The following is a 10583-nucleotide window of genomic DNA, read 5'->3' as shown; positions in this document are numbered from 1 at the left end:
ATATTAGGAAAAGTGACAATGTCCAATAGTGTTAAGAGAATGCAGGTTCTTTAAGAATTTTCTTGAAGCAATAATTTTCAAAAGAGGAGAAAAACATATATGTCTTTTATTCGCTAAATCAATTTGTGTAGTTCCAGGAATTATCTTAAAAGTGAGAGGTAGGGGCTTCCCTGGTGGCACAGTGGTTGAGAATCTGCCTGCCAATGCAGGGGACACGGGTTCGAGCCCTGGTCTGGGAAGATCCCACATGCCGCAGAGCAACTAGGCCTGTGAGCCACAATTACTGAGCCTGCACGTCTGGAGCCTGTGCTCTGCAACAAGAGAGGCCGCGATAGTGAGAGGCCTGCACACCGCGATGAAGAGTGGCCCCCACTTGACGCAACTAGAGAAAGCCCTCATACGGAAATGAAGACCCAACACAGCCATAAATAAATAAATAAATTAATTAATAAATAAATTAATTATTTTTTTAAAAAAGTGAGAGATATTTTATGAATTTTTATAGAAATTTCCAAACACTGCCTTTCAAAAATTGGTTTAGAAATTGATGAAAGTATAGGAAACTTAGAAAAAAAATCATATAAAGTTAATCCTTCTGTTTGGTTATAAAGAGCAAACAGAAAAACAAGCTTAATTGTAAAATATTTGCCAATATAGATTGACCCAAGCCCATGTAAGCCTTGTAAATACACATTTGAATGTAGAATTCAATGTGAATTCATGGGTAGCTCTCTGTGTCTGCCCACATCTCCATATCTTTGGGCTCCTTGATGTTGAGGACCAAATGTTAGTTACCTTTGTAGCCACAGAGCCTGACAATAAAGTCTGCACAAATTGACATTTAATATGCTTGTTGAATGAATGAATATAATACATCTCATAGTGGAGCTTAAAACTAATTTTGATTTCATATGTGTCCTGACTTTAATTCACTCCTCTAATTATGTGAGATAATATTTCTTCTCTAAGGTTGGATGGTTTTTCAAATGAAAACTTGTATCCACCTCTCACATGTCAACACTTTTTAATATTGTTTGAAATAAAGTAGAATGAAAAAGGCTGGGGTGTGATATTTACACCTTGGATAAAGAAAGGGAGGCCTGGGTATTTGAGAAGTTCTGTTTTTGAGGGACTTCTAATGATACTTTAAAAATATATATTTGGCTGCTTTTACCATTTCAAGAAATATAAGAAGTATAATATTCTATATATAAAGATAAATACTTGGTAGGTTCAAAATTATTTTTAGCAGAGCTAAGTTTACACTACAGTAAAATCAAATGTTGGTAGAGTAACTAGTAAATTTCAAGTTAGTCACTATAGACAGAGAAAAATAAGACAAAATTCCCGCATTTAATAAACCAGTTTTTAAAGGTTATTTCGGGGAGCACCATATCTATATCTAGAAAAAAGTTAGAAAATAACAAAATGTTCAGACCAATAATTAACTTATCAAGAGATATAGAAATTAAACAGATATTACATGTTTTAGATGGAAGTAATTGGAAAAAGATTTGACAAAATGAGATGGCCCTTTAATTTGATTTGCAAGGATAATAATTTTGAGGGGGAAAATATCAACATATATAGATCAGAAAAATCTCCCAATAACAAACTCTAGTATGGAAAAAATCGTATCTATCAGGTCATATAATAAACTTATACTGTATTTGAAAATATTTTCAAACTGTGTTATGTTGTCTACCTCAAAATTCTCCCTCCTATGTTATATTGATTTGGGCCTAAAGTATTTACAACAGTATTAGTGTATGGATGTATACTAGAGAGGAGCAGGCTGGAGAATTCATTCATTCAAAAACTATTAATTTGTTTTTCTAGACATTGGAACACATCAAGGAACAAAGAATATCTCCCTGCCCTCTTAGAGTTTACATTTTAATAATATGTCAGAAAAGTTCTTCTCTAAAGATTCATATAGTAAATATTTTCAGCTTTTTGAGTCCTATTACAAATGATCAGTTCTGCCATTGTATCACACAAGCTGCCCTATCTAATACATAATTATATGAGCCTGACTATGTTCCAATAAAATTTTGTTTACAAAAACAGAATTTGGGTTTGACTTGACCTATTAACACATAGTTTACTGACCTCAGTTCTAACAGTATATTTTATAATATGCTAGAAGATGACAAGTCATAGGAGAAAACAGAGAAGGACAGTTTAAGGGAATGACAGTTGGAGAGTAGATTAAAATAGTAAATAAAATTGTCAGGGTGGACCTCATTAAGGAAGTACTGTATATGTAAAGAGTTGAAGGAAGTGAAGGAAGAAGCCATGCAGCCACCTGACAGAATTGCTCCAGGTGGATGGAAAGCACAGTACACAGGGGTATTGCCTGTCTTGCTTTGGGATGAGCAAGGAGGCCAGAGTTTCTGTAGTGGAGTGACAAAAGGGTAGAACAGAAGATGCAATCAAAGAATTGTCTGTGTGCAAGACTATGCACATCCTTACATGCCAATGCACAGCTGCTTGCTTTTATTCTGAGAGAAATTAATGATAATAAAAAATAAATAAAAATGTATGCTTATTCATTCACAATTTTAAATTATAATAATTGTATTTACTTCTTTAAATTGCTGAAGGAATATATTAGATATTTGTAACTAATTTAATATAATAACTAGCATATGGTAAATATTCAATAAATGTTAACTGATATCATTATTATTGTTGTTGTTTTTGTTATCATCACTTGATATCACAGTGGGTACAAAAAGTAAATCTGGTGAGAATAACAAGTAAAAAGAAAGAGTCCAGAGGCAGAGAGGTGACTGTTAAGACAGCAATTATGTTCTTCCTTTCTCTTGGTAAAGTGACACCTAGCTGGCCACTAGACTTATGGCAGAATGTTTGCAAAAATGATGCAAATATTTCTCATCCTGTATTTATGCTCAGTTAAAACATGGCATTAAAGCTCTTTCTTTTGACAGATGAAGTCTATGTATTTGTCTGTTTCTACACCCACTGAATATGGACTGGCTTTCTGATTTTTTCTGGCCAATGGAAAGCAGCAAAAGGGACTTGCCAGTTCTGACCTAGAACTCAAAGTCAGTGATCCCCTTGTGAAGTCCTGGCTAGCCTAGAGAAGAATGATAGACACATAGTCTCTCCATAGTCCCAGCTGATAGCAGGCCAACCACCAATTATGCGAGTGAGGCTACTCAATCGACTGGAAAACAAGAGCAAACCCAGTTGACAATTGGGAATTACACCAGCAAAACCACCAGATGACCCGTAGACTCATAAGCAAAATCATATGGCATTTGTTTTAAACTCCTGAGTTTTAGAGTGATTTGTACACCAGAAAGAATAGCTGATAAAGTTGACATGTAGCTTGTAGATTTCTTGAAATTGAGAAAGGAGAGACTGTACTTCAAGAAATAGAGTTCAGAACAATTTTGGAAAAAATAAAAAATAAAAGGTGGCATGTCAATTGAGTTATATTTTGGAAAATCCCTGGACCAATTTCCCAAGTATGTAGACTGAGACCCTGGGCAATCCAAAGGGAAGAACACAAAAGTCAGTGCATTAGCAAGGCCCTCATGCATAATCAAAAGGAAGAATCAAGCCTTGTTTTTTGTATGTAAGATAAATGGGTTTTACCCACTAAGGTTGCTTTATATTTCTTGAATTTCCTTCCTTAATGTCTTGCTATGCTTGTTTTTTAATAAAAATTTTGTTACTAAGCTTTGAAATATAAATTTCAGATATTCCCATGCAAGTTGCAAAAGTAAGATTAAACCATCCAGCAATGACCTGAGAAATTACTTACATGATAGTAATTCATGAAAACATTTAAAGTTTCTATGTATTTATTTATTGACTCAAACTATGCATTTATCTGTATAGAACTCTTTCTTTTATTTGAGGCCAATATTCTAATAGACAATTTGTGTATGTTTTTGGCTAATGATGAAGAAAGTAAATAAGATACATTATCCATCCATCTATCTATATTCCCAATTCTGTGTAGAGATAAACTATGATTTTCTGGAATCAAGTATCTAAAAGAATTTTAGGTACAAATCTATAGCTTCCTCACACAAAATTAAATTATCAACAAATATATATTAAGCACTAATCATATTCAGGGCTCTCTATTATAGGGGTAAAGGCCCAGTGGAAATAATAGTTTAAACAAATGCGAAAGTGATTGGTACTCTCCTAAGACGAGTTTGGTTATCTCCCTAAAACATCAACAGTAATTTTATTGTCTCTCACAGTTTCTGTGGATCAGGAATTCAGAAAGGGTTCAGGGGATGGCTTTGGCTGTCCCTCATGTAACTGCATTCAAGTAGAGGCCAGAGCTGAAACAGCTGGGGGAGTTGGGGCTGGAACATCTGTATATTTACCAGGCAGCTCTCTCTCTCTCCCTCTCTCTCTCTCTTTCTCTCTTATTTAGTCTAAAAGCCTATCTGTATGATCTCTCCTCATGGGCTAGTTTGGGGTTTCTCAGACCATAGCGGCTGCAAGGTTGTAGGGCTTCTTATATAGCAGCTCAGGGCTCCAAAATATATCTGATCAAAGGAGGCAGAATCTCCACTGTTGTTTATGAGCTAGCCTATAAGGTTAAGCAGTATCCCTTCCACTATATTCAGTTGGTTACAAGACAGCAATAGATACACTCACATTCAAGGGATGAAGAGTTCCCTTGATCCAGTGTAAAAATGGCAAAGTCACAATGTGGGATGGAGGTTACTGTTGTTGCCTTCTGTGTAAAATACTGCCTGCCACAGGAAGCAGTGCAATTAGTCCAAATATTATGAATAGATGTCTCTTTCTCTCTGCACAACCAAAGTAGGAATTGTTTCTCCAAAGGGAGTATTGAATATTATCACTACTTCAAGATCTCATACCCTCTTTTTAAATAAATAATATATATTTTTTAATTCCAATTTTCTAGCTACTTTGAGTAGCTAAACTGAATTGTATTTCAGTATTATGGAACTTCCTAGATACTGGCACTAGCAAATTAACAAGCTGCTCAAAAATGTCTGAGTGTTTTGGAACAGGAACAATAGATACAAGATAGACTATAGATTTGTTTATTGAAACAATTACATCAAGATTAAAAAATATATTTTCTTTATTTCAGGTAATTATAAAAATATCCTATCTTCATGGTGGATCTTATAATAATTGCCTTGGTTATCTGAACTAGCACTTTTTTCCTGTCATGAAAAACACTTGACTATGATAGTCCCGTTTATGGAGTTTAATATCTGTGGAAAATAGGGACAAATTAAGATGATAAATGTAGTAATTTTTGTTTATGTTGCCAATTATAAAATTTCATGTGCAGAAGTGTGAATATGTGTCTTCAAAAGAAATAATTTAAAAACACACTATTCTAATTTTTAGTTTAAGAAAGATACTGTTAATATTATATATGGAAAACATTTTTTACTGTTTTCAATAAGTACTCATATCAGCATAAACATGCTATGTTCCAATTATGAAGATATTTATACATAATTTAATAGTAATATCTTAGCACTGTTATTTCTTTTCACTGAATATCAGTGCAATTTCCTTTGTTTCCCAGAAGGAAAACACTGTCATAATAGAGGTAAATGCTTTTTAGGGAAAGGTTTATTGTGAAATGTTGCAAACTATTTATAATTTGAAATCTCAATCAAATAACAAAAGGATATATTTAAACAAGTCTTCATCCAATTCAGCTTGAACATTTTACTCTTACCAGAATAGAAGCTCCATAATGGCTGGGACTTTTGTTTGTACTACTCACTGATACATCCCAAGCACCTAGAGTTATGTCTGTTGTACAGAAAACTCGTGAAGCAGGTGTTTTGGGTCACATCCTTTGGGCAATCTCTGATTTCAGCTCAACTGTGCCAAAGGTACTGATTTACCTTGGCTCTAAGTATCAACCTCAAGCATATCTGTGAGTTTTTCCACACGTGCCCCAGGATCCAAGGCTTCTGAAGCTCTAGACCCTGGTGAAACTTCTGGCCCAGAAGTATGGGACAACTCTCTGATGTCAGCAAATGGAAATGGTTTAGATCATGCCTGAGTCTTTCATCTTTCAACTGTGTGCTTCTGGAAGGCATTCAGTATGTTTTCAGTAAAACACACTATCGTAAAGCATTTGGGACCACCTTCTCACACTTCACCCAAGTCCTAGTCTTAGGTACTTTATATTTTAGGGCAGGGTACCTGAACTTAGTAAAGACTTTTGTTTTGTTTTGAAGACATATTTAAATTACATATGAAAATCTTCATTTTTGGAATACACTTCCCTGGTCAAATTGGGTCTTCAAATTCACATAAAGAGAGAGTTCCATAAAACACCTACTCTAATAACTGCAGTAAAACAGTTTGGGATAAGTGATTTTCTTTGACCTTTCAAAAGAGAAGGAAGTTTGAAAGAAGAATGGCAAAAGGAATTTGCAGTTTTCTTTTCTCCAGTTATTTGGAAAATCATATTATACAGGTCAGCTATTCAGCAATTGAATATAAATCAACAATATAGCATCTATTGGTTAAACGAAAGTATAATTGCTACCTCCCTCTTTACATTTGACTGTATGTGCTCATTTTTAAAGCAAGTATTAATTGAACTCATCCTTTTCCAGACACTGGGATGTATAGATAGCACCTGATCCTCAGGAATTAATGACTGTGTGAGACTGAGACACATAAATTGTTTCTTCACCTCAAAACATAATAAATCCATATTCATATTTTATGAATATTTACCCAAATAAAACAGTCAGTTTTATAAATATAAATGTATACAGTTATTTTATGTGTGGTTTATTTAGAAAAATAAATAGGTAAAAAGTACAACTTACTATGCAATAGAGGAATAGTACTTACACATGTAACTAAAATTTAGCTCAATACAGAGGAAATTCACTAGGAAGAACACAAATATATTTAGACATAGATCATGGACTGAAAATTAAAAATTTTCATTGACAGAAGGTGAGTAGTTATTGAAACCAAAACGAAGAGGCTTTATTGAGATTGAGTTTATACCTCAGTATAATAGTTGTATTTCAAGACAGTATTTCCTCATTGGGACTGTAGATTAATTCTCCATAATGAATATCAATAGATTAATTCTTCCATACTAAGTGTACAAATCAAATTTATTTTATTGTTAAGAATTGTTTTATACATTTTTAACCATTGTCTTACTGTTAAGAATATGAAATAATGTGTTGACTTAAAGGTGAATCAATTGATTTGTCAAAGATCATAATTCTCTCTGGATGAAGAAAAGAGGGAACAGATATGGTAAGTCTAAAAATGTTTTCAAATTTCACTAGGATTGGCATATATTTGAAAAAGTAACAGTAACTGTCATATTGTGCTGTGATCACTTGTTTAGCTGGCCACATAAAATTATTTCTAGGTGCCTACCTAGCATTCTCATGTATAAATTTCTTTGGCACATCAGAATAAAAATAATTTCATCAATCTCTGTAGTAAATTGTGAGTGTGAGTGTGTGTGAAATTGTATACACTATTTGTGGAATGTTGAGTAACTTACACTCTGCTATTTGCTGGGGATACAAAAATGAATGAGGTACAATTAGTTAGTTCAAGATTTTTATAGTCTAGTGGGGCAATGCAGACAAGGTAATAGGAAATTTTGGTGGTTGAAATGTTATGATCTGTCCAAATATTAGATGCTATGGGACTACACAAGAGAGACATTGACCCTCATTTCAGAATATCTGCAGGACAATTACTGGAAAGAAAGTGGAACCTAGGGGATTTATAGATAAGGACAAAGTGAAAGAGAAGAAAAATATAGTTAAGGATAACTGAACATTTTTTACAAGGGTTGGAAGCAGAATTATGAAATATTTGGTGAGTTAATAATTCAAAACAGTTATAGCCAAGAATTTGAAGGGTTGAGTGGTGAGATAAAAGGATAAAGAAATCAGAGTCCAATTGTAGATAGGTTTCTAAGACAATTTAAGATGTTTTTACTCTATCCTGAAAGCAAAGAAGAAACATCAAAGGATTTTAAGGCAGGAAGCAACATGAACAGATTGTATTTTAGTAGCAAGTATTTAGCATTTAGCATCTATACTTTTATCCATAGAAATATTTTATCAATTCTGAGAAGGGATATTCTGATCTCACCTTGAATAATTCTATTTGAAATATAAAGGGAATTTTATCAGTGACTGGAACTGATATGTAAATATTTCTTTCTCAAGTCTCTTACTATAGTTTAAGTTTATAATGACTTGAAATATTCAAAGTACTAAACAATTGTATTTTGACACTGTAAACTTTTACTAAAGTCATACTACAGCTGTATCTTGAGTGATAATTCTCTTCCCAGCTCTATGCTAGATGCCATGTTAAAGAAATAAAGCCATTAACAAATATCATGCACCATGATTAGAGTATATAGAGCTATACAGATAACTTGTCAAAAGGCAAATGTCTGCATTATCTAGACTTAGGGATGCATCAAAGGCAAATGTTTCAAGTCAAAAAGTTTACAATCCTCTATGAGTTTAAAATTATATTCTAGAGAATGTCACAAGCAAAACCAGAAGAAAAATAAAATCAACCTTTAAGTTCAGAGCACTGAAATGATTTCTTTTCCACGTCTAAAAGCAAAAATCAAGAGAGAAACTTTTGCCTATTTCTAATAGGTATTTTTAAATGGCATTATAAGGTCCTGGTGACATCTTAGGCTTAGCGTGTTGCTTAAAACTGCCTACTGTTACACCTTATACAACTGCTATATTATATATACTCCATATATATATATATATATATATATATATATATATAATTTGAAAAGAAAGAATAAGAAAAGGAATTAATTTAAAAATTAAGGAAGAAGAGAAACAGAATTTAAAGTGTTTGGTGCATATAAATTGCTTTATGAATCAACATTAATGCATATGGAAAAGTATTTTCTCTTCCAGGAAAACTCATTGAACTATGAGAAAGAAAAGATAATTGTGGAAAACATTGTTTTGCTGTATTTAAAGTCAGTGTAGGATAATAACAGAATCCCTTCTCTCTTTCCTCTTTTTCCCCTTTAGGTATTGCATTAACAACTTAAAAATGTACTGTTTTCATGAAACTTTTATTCCTGTGCTGTTAGCACTGCTGAGCAAGTCTACTTTCAAATCAACAGGAGGGTCAAGTACAGAAGAGATACATGAAAATGTGCTAGGAAATAAAAATTCACTGCATATTCTATTTGTTTGTTTGTTTGTTTGTTTTTATTGATTTTTTTCTTTTTTACATCTTTATTGGAGTATAATTGCTTTACAATGGTGTGTTAGTTTCTGCTTTATAACAAAGTGAATCAGTTTTACACATATATATGTTCCCATATCTCTTCCCTCTTGCATCTCCCTCCCTCCCAACCTCCCTATCCCACCCCTCTAGGTGGTCACAAACCACCGAGCTGATCTCCCTGTGCTATGCGGCTGCTTCCCACTAGCTATCTATTTTACATTTGGTGGTGTATATATGTCCATGCCACTCTCTCACTTTCTCACATCTTACCCTTCCCCCTCCCCATATCCTCAAGTCCATTCTCTAGTAGGTCTGTGTCTTTATTCCTATCTTACCCCTAGGATCTTCATGACAATTTTTTTTTCTTAAATTCTGTATATATATCTTAGCATACAGTATACGTCTTTCTCTTTCTGACTTACTTCACTCTGTATGACAGACTCTAGGTCCATCCACCTCATTACAAATAGCTCAATTTCATTTTGTTTTATGGCTGAGTAATATTCCATTGTATATATGTACCACATCTTCTTTATCCATTCAACCAATGATGGACACTTAGGTTGTTTCCATCTCCTGGCTATTGTAAATAGAGCTGCAATGAACATTTTGGTACATGACTTTTTTGAATTATGGATTTCTCAGGGTATATGCCCAGTAGTGGGATTGCTGGTCATATGGTACTTTTATTTGGAGTTTTTTAAGGAACCTCCATACTGTTCTCCATAGTGGCTGTATCAATTTACATTCCCACCAGCAGTGCAAGAGTGTTCCCTTTCCTCCACACCCTCTCCAGCATTTATTGTTTCTAGATTTTTTGATGATGGCCATTCTGAGTGATGTGAGATGATATCTCATTGTAGTTTTGATTTGCATTTCTCTAATGAGTAATGATGTTGAGCATTCTTTCATGTGTTTGTTGGCAGTCTGTATATCTTCTTTGGAGAAATGTCTATTTAGGTCTTCTGCCCATTTTTGAATTGGGTTGTTGTTTTTTTGTTATTGAGCTGCATGAGCTGCTTGTAAATTTTGGAGATTAATCCTTTGTCAGTTGCTTCATTTGCAAATACTTTCTCCCATTCTTAGAGTTGTCTTTTGGTCCTGTTTATGGTTTCCTTTGCTGTGCAAAAGCTTTGAAGTTTAATTAGGTCCCATTTGTTTATTTTTGTTTTTAATTCCATTTCTCTAGGAGTTGGCTCAAAAAGGTTCTTGCTGTGATTTATGTCATAGAGTGTTCTGCCTATGTTTTCCTCTAAGAGTTTGACAGTTTCTGGCCTTACATTTAGGTCTTTAATCCATTTTGAGCTTATTTT

Source organism: Stenella coeruleoalba (genome assembly GCF_951394435.1).
Source record: "Stenella coeruleoalba genome assembly, chromosome: 4".
NCBI lineage: Eukaryota > Metazoa > Chordata > Mammalia > Artiodactyla > Delphinidae > Stenella > Stenella coeruleoalba.
Note: the sequence above shows the minus strand (reverse complement) of the source record.